Here is a 13,150-nt window from a genome sequence, read left to right as displayed (position 1 = left end):
GAACCCTGGCCCTTCAGAGTAAAAGCCTGATGTTTTACCAACTGAGTTACCTGGGCTTGTTGAGACCATTTTCACCATTCACCACAAGAGCAAGCAGGTAGGCAAAAGAGAGGCAAAAAAAGTCCCAGGAACCCTTTATGTGGCCTAATGGATAAGGTATCTGAGTGTGGATCAAAAGATTGAGGGTTTGAGTCCCTTGGTGGTGGTTTTTCTGCAGTTTTACCTTTGTGCTGAAAGTCCTGCTCGCTTCAGGGTTGGAACCTCTTCTTGGCGGCTCAGGCCAATGCTCTGGCTTCAGCTAGAGCCCCGGGAAGGAGTTGGGAGTTGGGTGTCACAAAGGCGGGGGCATGAGCCCCAAGTGCTTCCAGTCTAGCCTTTGCCATTCCTGGCTTGCCAAAGAAAGTGGGCGACTGCCCGGGCCGGCGTGTGCGCCTGTCCCTGTGCTGGAGGGTACTTGCTACATAGCATTTTCGGAGTCTGGGTGTTTCTCTGCTTCTCGCCAGCTCAGGAAAAGCCTCTTGGGATAAAATCTCCTGCCCCACTGCAAAAGTGAGCACCGTGAGTGGGACCAGTCAGAGGCCCCAATATAGGGGCTGGCCCTGCTTTCCTACCATCTTGTGATGTTGGCCACAGAACATCAGCAGCTGCCCCGCATGCTGGTGACCTTCAGTGGGTGTTTGGCATAGCAGGGAGCAGCCTGGCTGGGTGTTTTTGTGCCTGTCTGAAGGCCACACATAGGCATGGTCCTGCCCTCCTCTAGGCCTGACCTCAGCTGCTCTGTGGCTTTTAAGCCTTCCCTTGGAGCTGTCAGCACCAGCTGCCTCTGCTCTAGGTGCCCAGAGGAGGAGAGGTGTGTTGGGTCACTTTTACAGATGCCCCTTCCCTGGTACTGCCCTTGCTCAGCGGCACAGAGGAGCTTCCATCCCCAGTCCCTGCCCAGCAGCCCTCTGGCAACATTCCTGAGGGCTGCCCTGCCTCACTTTCTTCCTACCATGTTGGGAAAGACAGTTCTCATTATTAAAGGTGAAGTGGACCAACTAGGGGCAGAAGCTCATTCTGTGTTTTCCTACTGCAGAGCCCAAGCTCAGGAACTCACCTTGGGTGCAGACATTGCTGTGCTCCCAGAAAACAAGCCTTCCCTGCACAAACAGGGCCTGTCAAAGCCTGAGATTGAACCAAAAACCTTCAGATTTTCAGTCTAGTGCTTGCCCGACTGAGCTACTTTAACAGCTCCATGATAGCACTTTGGCCTGTTGCTTCTCTGTCTGGGATGTTTTTGTCAGCAGTTGCACACAGAAAGGACAGAAAAACGAACGGCTGCTTCACACCCCCACCGGAGGAACCCGGCACCGTTAGCTGTGGTGAGTAAGAAGTGTCTGTTGGCTGGCATGGCCTGTCCCCTAGGAGCTGGAACAGCAGCTGCCGCCTCCCCCTCGGCTCCAGGCTGTGGGAAATGCTCATTGCCTGGCTGCATGGGTGGATGCTGCTCCGTGCTCTGGAGAGCATCTGTATTGCTCTGTCAACCCCCCGTCTTCACTGAGCCAGTCTGGTAAGGTCCCAAGTGCCCCCTCCGGCCTGACAGCTGAGAGTCTGTGCAGACATCAACCCCCCTGCCAGTCCCACAGGCAGCAGCAGTGCCAGCTCCCCCAGCACCACAGGGGCACTCAATGAACTTCCTGTGGGGAAATGGCTCCTTGGCATCCAGCTGCTAGAGTGAGAGCCAGGAGAGAGCAGTGTCTGGCTCACCATGCAGGAGAGAAGAGACCTGATGAGTGTGGATCTCCCTCAGTCTCCCCTGGAATGCTGGTCAGTTTTATTGTCACTGTGATAGTCAGCGTTTCCCTTCAGGGCCGGCCCTAGAGGGGTCTGGGGTCCGGGACAAATCCCTCCTTTTGTCCCCAGGCCCTGCCCCACCCCCCCACCCCTGTCCCATCTCTTCCCATCCTGCACCTTTCTGCCCCATTCCTCTCCCACCCCCACCTCTTCCCGTCCCTGCTCCTTCCCCTCCCCACCCAGCGGCTCCTGCACCCCACTGAACAGCTGATCACTGGCAAGTGGGAGGTGCTGAAGGGGAAGAGGAGGAGCTTGTCAGCAAGGCCTGTAGTGGGCGGGCGGGGGAGCTGGCTGCCAGTGGGTGCTGAGCACCTATTTTTTCTTTGTTGATTCTGCAGCCCCATAGCTCCCATGGAGTCGCTGACTTGGCTCCTTTCGCACTCTAGAGAGAGGAGCAGAACCAGGGCTATGGCTGATCTATGGGGCACCAGGTGAGTGGCAGAGGCTTCAGGTGCAGAGAGTTTGCCTGACCCCTCAGGGACACAGTGTGAGGTGGTGCCCCAGGGATCTCTATGAAAGGAGCAGAACAGGATTTACTTGGGGTGGGGAGAGAACTGAGAGTGTCTGAGTGGGTTGTACAGAGGTGTTGCCTGGGTGAGATACTGGCTAAAACACAGGCCTTGCTGTGAGCAAGATTGGAACCTGCACAGGGGAACCCTATTGGAGTTGGTGCTGGGAACTAGCCAACCAACCCCCCCCACACACACACTAAGTTTTAGTAAAGGGCCAAGAGCCCCCTTACACAAGCAGCCCCATGAGGGTCACCAATGTGCAGAGACGGCAGCACAAGCTGGTCCCATGGTGTAATGGGCAGCACTCAGGGCTCTGAGTCCTGTAATCTGAGTTCCAATCTCAGTGAGACCTTACGGTAAAGCCCCACCGCTCAACTTCCCTGTTTCTAGGTGTGTAAGAGTGAATCTTTCCCCTCCTGTTGGGGTGACTCACACCTCCAAGAGCCACATCTTTGGCTAGGGTGTCCACAATGGATTAGGGCTCTAGAACTTGCTATGCTGATGGTCAGGGCTGGCTTTAGGAAGTGCAGGGCCCAATTCAAACACTTTCTGCAGGGCCCTGGCAGGGATGACTTAAAAAGAAAAAAGTGTAAAAAAAAAAGCCTTCCATGTACTATTTACTTTCCATAACTATATAAATAATAAAATTGTTTATTATGTACATTGCATCATATATGCTGTTGATTGGTTATTAACGACTGCTGTTTCACATGTGTGGGTCCCCGCCACTCCCTGGGGGTGTGCACATGTGTGGGTCCCCGCTGCTTCCTGCCCCCCTCATTGAAGCAGGTGTGCAGGTTAATGGCCTGGGAACTGCAGGGTGGCAGTGGACATGGGGCTGGTTAAAAGCAGAGCAGGGGCTGACTGGAGGTAGGGTCTGGCTGCAGGCAGGGCAAGGGGTGCAGGGCTGGCTGGAGACAGGGGAGTGTGGGGCGGGCTGGCTTCAGGCAGGGCCGCAGGGTGGTGCAGCAGGGGTTGGCAGGGCTGGAGACAGGAGTATGGGACTGGCTGGCGTCAGGTAGGGGGGTGCAGCAGGGGTTGGCTGGAGACAGGGCAGGGCGGACAGTGCAGGGCTGGTGCGGGCAGGGGTGTGTGGCAAGGGTTGGCTGGAGAGAAGGCAGGGGGTTTGGTGGGGCTGGCTGTGGGCAGGGGGTGCAGAGCTGGCTGCAGGCAGCGGGGGGTGGGGCTGGTGCGGGCAGGGCAGGGGGTGCAGCAGAGGCAGCAGGAGCCCCGGCCCTTTAAATAGCCGCCAAGCCCCCCGCTATCCCAGGGCTCTGGGGGCTATTTAAAGGGCCTGGGGCTCTCCTGCTTCTACCCCGCCCCAGACCTTTTAAATAGCTGTGGGAGCCCTGGGGAATGCATGGGGGCGGCGGGGCTCCGGCGGCTATTTAAAGGATGGGGTGGCAGAGGCAGCTGGAGCCCTGGCCCTTTAAATAGCTCCCAGAGCCCCCTGCTACCCCAGGGCTCTGGGGGCTATTTAAAGGGCCCGGAGCTCCAGCCGGGGGCAGGGGGCTTGCGGCGCTCGGGCCGGAGCTCCAGCCGGGGGCACGGGGCTTGTCGCGCTCTGGCCGGAGGTCCAGATGGGGCCACGGGGCTTGAGGTGCTCGGGCCAGAGCTCCAGACGGGGCTGCGGAGCTTTCGGTGCTCCGGCCAGAGCTCCAGCTGAGAGAGCAGGGCTGTGGGGCAGCCACGCTCCCGCCGGCGCTTTGGTCAGGGGAACGGGGCCATGGAAACCCCGGAGCAGACCGCAGCCGGGGTAAGTAAAAAAAAATTTAAAAGGCGCCTAAAGCGTGGGGCCCTCTTAGGCGCGGGGCCCGATTCCCAGGAATCAGGCAAATCGGCCTAAAGCTGGCCCTGCTGATGGTTAGGATTCTTGCTGCTTCACCTGCTGTCCACAAGCTTGGCTCTTGTGCTTCCTACCACACGTTTCCTCTGGCCCACATGGCGCTTGAAGAAAGGAGTGCCAGGGCTGGGATTAATAGTCAGGGCTTGGCAGGAGGGAGGAAGAGTCCCAGGCTGGAGCCCCACACACCTTCCCTCCTCTGGGCACCTAGAGCAGAGGCAGCCCAGCTCTGTCTGCTGGATACCTCAGCAGAGTAGGTGAGTTCATGTAAATACAGTCTGGTCCCAAAGCCTCCTCCCAACCCTGGTCATCAGTAGCTGCCAGGGGAGAGCTCATTCACACCTCGCTTACAAATCATCATTTGAAATTCTAAGGTTGGCCAACACTGCCGAAGCCAATACACCGACATTGTCAGCAAACACAACAGCTGGGTGAGGAAACCTGGCTTTGTCCAGACTTTCCAAACCTATTTTACTTTCTCAGGTACAAGTACTTTTCATACGTTGTATCTGCTTTTAAAGTGTGTGTTAACATTTCAATTTCCATTCAAATTTGCAACCAATGACAACATTGGCAGCGCTGCATGTAACTACCTGACCACTGAGGGAGGGGGTGTTGGGGAAATTCGGGGAAGGGGGTGCACAGCCCCCTGACTGGGGGGCATATAGGGAATGCCCAGTTTCACTGAATTGAGTCTCCTACTGCAGCACCTGAGTAGGTTACATCAGAGAGGAGCTGCAGTGTCTAGGCAGTGGGATGCCTGTGCCTTTAAGAGTCCAGCCCTGGGAAGCCCATGCTGAGAGGTGCTGCCTGTGGGAGGGGAAATAAAAAAGCCCTCTGCTCCCCCCACCCATGTTTGCAAACACTGGAGTCTCAGCCCACCGGGATAACTGTTACCCCTCTGTCCCTGCCTGTGCCAGGGTTTAACCCTCTGGCAGCGCCTCCCTCTGGGCTTAACTCCGGCTCCTTCCCACCTCCCTGACTTTGCCCTTCAGTCCCTCTCCTAACTCTGCCTCCAGCTGCTTGACCCCCCCGACCAGTCAATTTTCACCCCCTGCTCAGACCCTGGCCACCCCCTCCTCTGATTTGCCCCCCTTTGCCCCTTTTTAATCCCTGTAAAAAGTAGGGGGTGCTGAGTCCCATTCTCTGGAGGGAGGGCTGGGAGCCTGACCCCTGCCTGCCCAGTGCTCAAAGTGCCCCATGATCTTGTGGATGTTTGCCGAGTGCTGCAGGGTCACCCGAAGGGGGAGAGAGACACAGTTAGGAGGTGATGCAGCCAAGGGTGCCTCACCCAACACTGAGATGCAGCCACCTCTGGGGTGAGTTACACAAGTCAGCAAATGAATTTGGAACAAGAAACACACTGAAAGGACCGAGGCAGCTGTAGGAGGTGGAGAAAACCAGAAAAAGCAGGAGCCCTGGATCCCAGCCCTGCCCCTCCCCTACTCTACCCCCTAATCTCCACTCCCCTCCCACATTTGAGGGGAGAACCCAGGAGTCCTGGTCCCCAGCCTTGCCCACTCCCATATTTTGATATGGCTCCATCCAACAGCTGCCCCCACAATTGCAGAGCAGTGCCATGGGGCACACCGGGGCCTGCCTGTTTGCACAGGATGAGCAATACCAGTGCCTCAGGATGGGGAGAGACGATGCTAAGGAAGAAGCAGGCAGCAGACAGCTCCCATGACAGAGAAGGAAATGCTAGGGGGTGCTATGCTGCAAGGAGTGAAGGGGGTTGGCAGGGAATGGGAGGATCTTCCCTCACACCAGGTGTGTCTGTCTCCCTCCCAATTCCTCCCCAGCCCTGCCTCAGCCCAGGCTAATCCCAGCCCAGCTACCAGGGTTAAATTTGGCCTGGATTCCCCAGGTGCTGGGGGTGGGGCATGGGGCTGGGAAGAATGAGCCTCTACTCCCCCTTCCCCAGACACAGTTGCATGGGCACAGACCAAAGGAGCCTGCAGCACTGCTGCCTAGAGGAAACTGAGGCACCAGCCACTGACAGACACATCATGGCTCTCCTCATCCTCATCCTCTTTTCCATATACAACCTGGCCAGGGGAGGGTGGGGGTAAACTCAGGGAAGTTGCATAGTTAACCTGTGGAACTCCTTGCAAGAGCATGTTGTGAAGGCCAAGACTATAACAGGGTTCAAAAAAGAACTAGATAAGTTTATGGTGGATAGATCTATGAAGGGCTATTAGCCAGGGTGGGCAGGGATGGTGCCTGTAGCCTCTGTTTGCCAGAAGCTGGGAATGGGCAACAGGGGATGGATCACTTGATGATTCCCTGCTCTGTTCATTCCCTCTGGGGCACCTGGCACTGGCCACTGTCAGAAGACAGGAGGATACTGGGCTAGATGGACTTTGCGTCTGAACCAGTCTGGCCGTTCTTATGTCTCCCTTGGCACAGCAGTGACACCCAGTGGGCAGTCAGAGTAATGCACAGAAGGTGTTTTGCTTGGCGCAGCAGTGACACCAACTGGCCAATCAGGGTAACACACAGAGTATGTTTCCCTTGGAGCAGCAGTGACACCTCCTGGTCATTCAAGGTAATGCACAGAAGGTGTTTCCCTTGATACAGCAGTGACACCCACTGGTCAGGTGGTGTAATGCACAGCGTGTGTCTGTCCTCTACGAGCAGTGACACCCACGGACCAGTCACGATAAGGCACAGAGTGTGTTTCCAACCAATCTGGGTAAGGCACAGAGCATGTTTCCCATGGAGCAGCAGTGACACCCAGTGACCAGCAGGGGTGGCATCAGACTCTTCTCCTTTAGTGGGGGACTGAGATGGGCTAGACAAAGAAATTGGGGGGCTGTGCCCCCCATCACCTGGCCCCACCCTTCATGGAGGCCATGACTCTGCTCCTTCTCAGTTAAAGGCCAGGCTCATCTCCTCTCTCCCGGGCTAGGGTTTACAGCAATACAAACTTTATTAAAACAAAATAGTAAACAGGGTTTACTTTAAATATTCTAAATCTGTCCAAATTTTAGTACTGAATCCAAAGTTCTCTTAAAGATCCCATCAGTAACCAAAACCTAAATGGAAACCAAAAACAAGGCTTAATTTAAAACCCAAACATTAAGAAAAACTTTGTTTGTAAAAATAAAAACTAACAAATGCTGTAAATTAATAATTTCAACATTTTATCAAAAAAGTGTGCTGCAGCAGAATGATAAAATAACATCAAATAAATAAGCATGACCACTAAAACCTCCTATAAAGGAATTGAATCCTTGAATACTGGTCAAATCTGTATAAAATATGCAGAACTATGTCAAAACTGGTGTTGCAGGACAGCCATTCGATCCAGAAAATGTCAATTAAAAGCTCCAGTCCAACTAAAAAAACCAAAACAACCCAATAAACCAAAATGGTCACAGCCTGAAACAAACCTACACAGAAGCAAAATTAAACCTGTACCAACACAGGAACAAACGATGTAAATTTCTAATTCTAACTTCTTGTTTCTCCCAGGAGGAAGGTGTTTTGCACCCCAGTAACCAGGCTGTCACTGCAGCTTTCCTTTCACTAAATAAGATTTTTACCAAATATAAATTGCCCTCCAATTTCTCTTAGAGAAATTGAAATTGTATCTTTGCACTAATAGCCCAAGTGTGCAAGTCCATCCCCTCAGAGTAGCCCCACACCCTGAGGCCACGGGAGAATCCCAACTGGTTTGTGCATTTGTAACCCTGGGGCCTGAAGCTGATGAGAGAAAGGGAAGTGAGCCATCTTGGAGCTTTCCGATATCACCTGTGGGGAGCACAGGGATTTGACTGAGTGACATCCTGGCTAATTTTCACCTTGTTCTCCACCAGCAGAATCCACTGGAGAGCTCGGGAGTGACTTGACCATGGCAGCACCCTATTTACATATTAAAAGCTGGCATTTTGGAGCCAATGGGGTGAAATGTGAGTACTTTTGGGGTTGGGACCCACATGAGAAGGGATGTGTATAAACTGGAGAGAGTCCAGCAGAGGGCAATAAAAATGATTAGGGGACTGAGACACATGACTTACGAGAACCTACAGGCCATATCCTGTATGTTAAGCTAAGGCAAAGTTAGCATACCTGTATTGTGACCTTTTACTCAGAGAGGAAAATCGACCTTTATCATGTTACTTAAATAGATAAGTACCCATGCCTGTCCAAGACCTTTACCTAGACCAATCGACAATGGAGAATGGCATAGGGTTTTTTTCAGTGTTGTACCCACAGATTTAACAGGTACGCTACAAGGTAACTTATGTGCATATGTACATGTCATCAACAAGCACAAACATACTAGCCTATGAAGTAAATGTACCCTAATGTTTTGTGGGTGAGGAATGAAATTTGGGCATAGGAGGAAGGATTTCCGGCCCTTGTGCCCTATAAAAGAGGTAACACACCTTGCTAGAGCACTTTGCTCTATCATTCTGACTTACTTCCTCCACTCTCTCTCTATGTACTATCAGCAGGCTGTACTTGTTCTTAAACTTTAAGTTTCAAGGGAACTAGGCTAAGTTCGGTTTCCCTACGTTTTTAGTCTTTGTTTATTAGGTTTTGATTTTAAGTTTAACATATACAAGTAAACCCTAAGTAACACTAGCTTTTTCGAAGCACTTCATCTTTCACTTAAGAATTGAGAAACCTGAACTGCAAGGCTGGTCCTGTGTCTCTTACCACCAGGTTATCAAGGAAGGCTGTGAGTATATTAACCAAAACTTTGTTGCATATAATGCCATATGTATCTTCTGAATAGCAGTAATGCAACTGTAACTTTGTAACTCAATTAAATTAAATAAAATGTAAGCTAATCAATTAAATTTTCATCAAATTATCCAAATTAATATTATGAGTACACCCTATATCAGGGCACATGGGACAGAAAATTGGAGTGCAGAGGGATGAAGGCACTGGCTCTGGGGGTCCAGACTCTGGGGTGGGGTTAGAATGAGACATTCAGGGTGCAGTAGAGGACTCAGAGTTAGGATAGAGAATTGGGCCGTGAATGCTCAGGAATGAGGCCAGGAAACAGAAAATTGAGATGAAAGAGAGAAATCAAGCTAAAACAAAAAGCAGAAAAGAAGTGTGTGATTCAAGCTGCAGAGGAAAGAAAAAACCTCTCCCTGTCCCCTCTCACCAAAGCATCTAAGAACCAGATGAGAAACATCTCTCCCCCACTACAACAACAATTCAAGTTGACCTAGGTTGAGAAAAGAAATCTTTTCCTTTGCAACACTAGCAGACCTGGACTGAATCATGAACATCTCATCTCATCTCATCTCATCTCATCTCATCTCATCTCATCTCATCTCATCTCATCTCATCTCATCTCATCTCATCTCATCTCATCTCATCTCATCTCATCCCTTCCAATCTGGGGTTCCTGGCCTGGGACACGGGAGGGGCTCCTCTCTTCTCCATTTGGGACATGGCGGGATGAGAGAAGTAACAGGGCTTTATGGGAAATAATTATTTGCCTGATTCATGTGCAAGCCCTAGTCCTTGTTAACCCAAACAAACCGTTTATCCTGCATGCTGATGCCAGTTTGGAGAGTCTGGGAGCAGTCCAGTACCAGGAAGTGGAAGGAAATGTAAATCTGTAGGCTTTGCCAGCTGAGGACTGTCTGATAGCGAAACTCACTATCCCATCCACCAGCAGCAGTTCTTGGTCTTGAAATGGGCCATCACTGAGAAATTTCGAGACTACTTGTGTGGTGCTCAGTTTCAGGTGTGGACAGAGAACAATCCACTGACTTATGTGTTAACAAGGGCTAAGTTGGATGCTACAAGGCAGAGGTGGGTGGCTACTTTTGCTAGCCATAACTTTGCATTCAATACCAATAAGTTGATATAATAGGAAATGTGATTTATCAGGACCACCAATTCTTGGCTGGGGGAGAATGTAAGCAGGGTCGCTATGAACCCTACCCTGCCATCTGTTGGTGATCTGTTGTAAAGGCCTTTTGAGGCTGATGTCATTTGCATGGTTCAACCCACCCCAGATTGCATGATGGGGGTGCCTGTCCAAAGGGTCATTTTGGCTGCTGTGGGATCCCCAGTCTCTTTCTTATTAGGGCAGGGGTAATAAAGTGCAGTTATTCCGGTGATATAAATCAAGGACAGTAGAACGGTACTTAGCAGTTCATGATTTCGGAACTCACCCGAACCTACATAAATCTCGTTAGGCAAGGGACATGGGTTCCAAAGCATAGTGAAATAAGAGTGATTGAAAAAGGATGTTTGTATTTATTAATACAGATTTCTTGTGAAATCTGGAAATGCAAGTTTTAGGTCTTATGTATCTCTCTAGTTTAAAAATAGAACTTTTATAGTTCTAATACATATTTACATCTATACCACAGATAAAAAGTTACTAATGACCAAATGTCCTTTTTAGACATACATAAACTGCTGGACTGGCATCTTGTTTCCACACTAAAAGTTTTAAACAACTTCATAGATGGGTAAAATGTTCCTTACAGCTCAAACGGCAAGGAAATTTTGCAGATTGCACACTGAGAGATCAGCTGTGGGACACAACTTTTGTGACACACGAACTACCTCTGCAACCAAATTCTTGGTCACAGGTCAGCAGGAGGGTTTATGCAAATTCTGGACTCTGGGACCAGAGCTGGGGTTGGCAGGGGGGAAGGGGATTTTTGTGGCACATGCACCACCTCTGCAACACCAACCTTTGTTACCTCACTCCATAATACCACACACGCAGCAGACTTTTACCTCTCAGGAACCAAAGCATACCCTGAAAGATTGAGTGACATAACATTAAGGCAAACAACTGCAGCACTAACAACAACTCAAAAAGATTCAAAAACACCTCTGTCTTTACACACCATGGACAACAAGAAAGAAACCTACAAGCACAGACCAGCAAGAACCAAACAAACATCCATACCCACCTTCCACAAGCTTTGGGTCTTTGGAACCCAGACCCCTTAATGGGTGAGTACTTTACAGGCGAGGGAGAAGCTCTCAGGCCTCAAATGCCAGGTACAGTTCCTCTCTCCTTGATTCAGAACGAACAGGAAAATACACTGCATTACTCCTGCCCCAATTACAAAGAGACTGGGGATCCCACAGTAGCTGAAATGACCGTTTGAACAAGCACTCCCATCATGCAATCCGGGGTGGGTGGAACCATGCAAATGACAGCAGCCTCAAAAGGCCTTTACAACAGATCACCAAAAGATGGCAGGCTAGAGTTCATAGCCACCCTGCTTAACCTACGGTGGGAAGGAGCAGAAAAGAGCATCGGGGCTGCAGAATAGCGCTTGCATAGGCTTTCTTTGCCCTGGTTTGCTGTAAGAGTTAACAGTGAGAGATTGGTAGTCACAGGTCAGCATAATCTCCCCAAATGGAAAGGCACTGTTCCTGGAGAAGGGTCCTGGAGAGGGTTTTCCTCGTTGGTGCAGGCCATCCACCTCCCCGAAAGGCGGGAGCTAGGTCGACGGAAAAATTCTTCCCACCAAGGCCTGGACTGACGTAGCCGCGCCGATTTACATTCCCCGTGCAGACCAGGCCCGAGGGTTGGAGCGTCCCGAAGAGTTAAGTCAAAACAGCTCCATCCGTCAGGGGTGCGCAAGAGGGAACCTCGCTCCTGGGCGACGCGGCCACGCCGCCCTAAGCCCCAGCGTAGCTAAGGGCATTCGGGGAGGCAGGGGGCCTAAAGCGACGGAAAGACTTCCTCCAGCACAGGGTTGTGACAGCATGGTCTCCGTAGCACAGACAGGGAGGCCACCAAGAGACAAGAACAGACAGCAAAAGCCAAAGCGGCCCCAGGGCAGGGGGTGAGGCTGCCTGGTGGATGAGGGGACTGGGCAGGACAGGCCTTTTGGACAGGCCGTCCTCCTGTCAATGGAGGAAGAGCCCAAGAAGGAGGGCTGGGCAAGAAGCTACAAGCAGGGAAAGAAGCAGAGCAGGCGGGCGGGCAGCTCCCCTTAGAGCAAAAGAAGGCATTGGTCCAAGCCCTCCCCCCCCCCCCGGCAAAAGCAGACTAGAGAGCAGATCAGCTGCAAAAGACCAGGGAAGGTCAAGAAAGCACAGAGCCTTGGAAGCCACAAGTAAAGTTTCAGAACTGAGCTTTGCTTTTTCTCTCTTGGCCCTATTCTCAGCAGCAATGACAAAAGGGCCAAAAGCTACAAGGCCTGAGGAAGAGAACAGTCACAAAGACAGGAGAACAAAACTGCTTTTGTCAAAACCAACTAAGCATACAGCTACACACTGGACCAAGCATCCCCAAGCCCACTGAGCAGCACTCCGCAAGGCATCTCAGTTTTCCTGTCTTGTCAACCAATCATCAGGGGACAGCGCACACACAGTCCCCCACTACCATCAAATTATGCAGTTGAGTTTCCCACATTTGGAGAAATTGCAGGGGTCAGCACACCCACAGTGCAATGGATGAGCCTCACCCTGGAAAACCACTCCCTGTGATCATGGTATTTCCCCTGCCAAGTAAGTATGAGGTCCTACTGCCCAGCTGCCGCCTGCCCTCGCTCTCCCCAGACTTATAAGACGCGGGGCGGACCGCCGCGCCCCGAGCCCCCGGCCTCGCCCACACCGGCCCCCACTGCCGACAGCTGCCCCGCCGCGTCCCCGAGGCCCCTCCCTTCTCCATGCCGAGCTCGCGGGGCCAAAGGCGGGCCCTGCCGGGCAGCCTGTCTCTGCTCCCACAATGCTCTGCTCGCACACAGATCTGCATCCATGCTCATGCGGCTCCGCCCCTCCGCTCGGGCCCCTCCCCCTGCCTGCCCGGGCCAGGGCTCTTGCGTGCCCTGGAGTTGAAGCCGGGTCCCGTCCCAGGCATCCAGGCTATCAGAGAGACGACATGGACCAGCTGCTGCTGGGGAAAGAGTGCAGCTTGCATTTTGCTGCTCTCTCTCCCCACCGGAAGTTGGTCCAATACAAGAACGACCTCCCCTGCCTTGTCTCACGTCAGTTTTTCCTCAGTGCA

At 52.0% G+C, this 13,150-nt stretch overlaps 1 protein-coding gene and 1 non-coding gene across 2 annotated transcripts in view; both read right to left on the bottom strand.

Moving 5' to 3' along the window:
* The window catches only part of LOC127041591 (uncharacterized), a 592,831-nt gene that overhangs the window by 87,917 nt on the left and 491,764 nt on the right, over positions 1 to 13,150 (bottom strand). The window lies entirely within an intron of this gene.
* LOC127041626 (U1 spliceosomal RNA) lies at positions 12,495 to 12,659 on the bottom strand. The gene has a single exon (XR_007771715.1). It is a non-coding gene; the product is annotated as a U1 spliceosomal RNA (small nuclear RNA).

The sequence above is a fragment of the Gopherus flavomarginatus genome (genome assembly GCF_025201925.1).
Source record: "Gopherus flavomarginatus isolate rGopFla2 chromosome 13 unlocalized genomic scaffold, rGopFla2.mat.asm SUPER_13_unloc_3, whole genome shotgun sequence".
Classification (NCBI taxonomy): Eukaryota; Metazoa; Chordata; order Testudines; family Testudinidae; genus Gopherus; species Gopherus flavomarginatus.
Note: the sequence above shows the minus strand (reverse complement) of the source record. Positions and strands in the feature narration are given on the sequence as shown.